General features: G+C 38.2%; 1 long non-coding RNA gene across 1 annotated transcript; it reads right to left on the reverse strand.

Annotated features, from left to right (window-relative positions):
• Positions 1 to 428: 428 nt before the first annotated feature.
• Positions 429 to 2,310, reverse strand: LOC108886645 (uncharacterized). Its single transcript, XR_001961479.2, has 3 exons — positions 2,119 to 2,310; positions 1,564 to 1,739; positions 429 to 446 (listed from the first exon to the last, which is right to left on the reverse strand). It is a non-coding gene; the product is annotated as an uncharacterized LOC108886645 (long non-coding RNA).
• Positions 2,311 to 2,428: the final 118 nt, after the last annotated feature.

Consider the following 2,428-nt stretch of genomic DNA (forward strand, 5'->3'; position numbering starts at 1 on the left):
ATAAAATGATATGGTACCTACATTTTAAGGCACAGACTCCCTGAACACAGCACTCACTGTAGAACAACTCCTGGTTCACAGATTTAACTACACCTACAGTTATCAGTCCCTTTTTTTTTATTGCAGTCTTGAATTATCATTCTGCACATCCACAGTCAGATATGACTGTTTTAAGTCCTTTTGGCAAATGCAGCAGTTCAGAGTTGAAAGTTCAGGTTTTAAAAATGCAGCCCTCCAAATCGCAAACCACCTGCCCCATAGTTTTTAAAACCCTCTGCGGCTTTAGCCTTTGCCGACCAAACCTTTTGTTCCTCTGTGAATGCCTGGCACAGCTGGCGCAGCAGAAACTGGAGTAGTACGAGTTGGAGCACAGTCGGGCGTATACTATCAGCTCGCAGTTGGCAAGCTCGGGCCTGGTCCACGCATATCTGGCGGCACATAATCACCTGCAGCAGCAGTAATGAAAGACAATCCCATTTAGTTTTTTTGTGCCTCATAAAATCAGATCAATACTCAGAACATCATGTTGTACTTCTGTGTGGTGAATTAAACTTGAAATGACTGAGTCAAGCTCAGTGAATCACCATGTCGATCTGTATTTCTTCTTGGTTTGTTTACCTGCACGACATAAAGCTTTTTATAGTCGTCTGAAAATAATTTGTTTTTTGTTCCAACGTCACTTAAACATCAGGACCCTCAGACATGCTGAATAACTGCTCACATTTCCAGTTTTTTCCAGCAATTCAAACAGTAGCAGCCAGAATAATGGAAGTGAAATAAAATGGCAGTTCAGTCTAGTTATTGACGCCACCACCAGTTTTCACTGCCACTTTCCAGTCTTAAACAGTTCTCTCTCTTCTGACATGTCATAAGCTAAAACATATTTTATATGACAGCTACTGACAGTAGATATCTCCAAGGAGGTCATGTTTTCACCTGTGTCTGTTTGTCAGCAGGATTACACAAAAAGTACTGAACTGATCTGCATCAAACTTAATGGAGGGGCATGAGGCACGGGTCAGGGAAGACCATCAAATTTTAGAGTGACTCCAATTAAGGTGGCAAATCCAGGACTTTTTTTTTTTTATCACTTTCCTTAGCATTGCAAGAATTTCAAACATTTTTGTCAGTTTCTAAGGAAACAATGTTAATATTCATCTGATTTATCTGATCTACAATTTTGTACACTTTAGAGCAGATCCAGAATAATATCCAGATCTGATGCTTCTGTGTCCTATTTTTCTGTTCAGTCTTTTCACAGGTGTATTTTTAAAATATCATTTGTGAGCGCCTAACCTAAACCTTCTCTACCTCTCTGTGATAGACAATAAAGTTTTTTGAATCTTGAATGTGTAGGAGTGTTTGGCCTTGGCAGAGGTGTGTGCTCTGCTGAGTGTCATTCTAATTTTCTGATTGTTTCTCATATTTGTGTGATGGCATCAGAACAACTGAGTGAATCTAATTCAAACAATTAATTTTTTCTGATCATGAACTATGTTTAAAATGGGATCATAAAAAACAACTCAGGATGGCTGAGTTACACTTTTAGATTCCTATTCTCACCTTGTTGTGTGTCTTTAATGACCCTCACTTCAGCTGTGGCGCTCACAGAGTAGATGCCAGTGTAAGCGTTACAGGTATAGGTTCCCTCGTCTGATGGTTTTACATTATTTAGGATCAAGCTGCCGTCAGATGACATGAGGATGTTACGACCATCTGGACGCACCGGTACACCATTTCTGTGGTAAAGAGAATAAAAACAAAAGTCAGTTAAGGCCTTTGTGCAGCTTCTTTAACAGCTGTTGTTTAATGGCAGCTTTGAGATCCTTTAAATGGATTTTTTTGTAACTGAGAATTTAAAAAGAGGTCCATCAGATTCTGAATTGACACATTGAAAATTACAGGAGAACCAAGGCACAACCTGGGTCTTATTTGACTAGAATTAATATTTACAGGTATTTACAAAATTCAGATTACATCCACCTCAACTGAAGAAAAAGACCTTATAAAAATCCTGTTCTTTGTGAATTTTTTTCTTTAAAATTAAGATGATTAATGATGATGATAGCCATATAATTAATATTAATAATATATAATATTATTTTTATTTATTTTTACCTGGACCAGCCGATATTAATGTTGTCTCCTGACACTACACAGGGGAGCAGAGCTGTGCTGCCCTCAGACACCTGGATGTTATTAGGAGCTGTTGTGATCCTCAGGTCCGCTGGACAATGAAGCCAGAAAAAAGATTTTTAAAAATCTCATTTAAAAATCCTTACACCCTTATATGTTCATATATTATTCTTCTGGATGTTGCCTGGGGGAGTGACCCTCTAATATGGAAACATAATGATTTGCATATGACTTTCACTGCCATCTGCGGGTGACTATGTGAAACTGCAACATCAATAAAATTTCTGTCTCT

This window comes from Lates calcarifer, unplaced genomic scaffold (assembly GCF_001640805.2).
Source record: "Lates calcarifer isolate ASB-BC8 unplaced genomic scaffold, TLL_Latcal_v3 _unitig_1140_quiver_1762, whole genome shotgun sequence".
In the NCBI taxonomy this organism is placed as follows: Eukaryota; Metazoa; Chordata; class Actinopteri; family Centropomidae; genus Lates; species Lates calcarifer.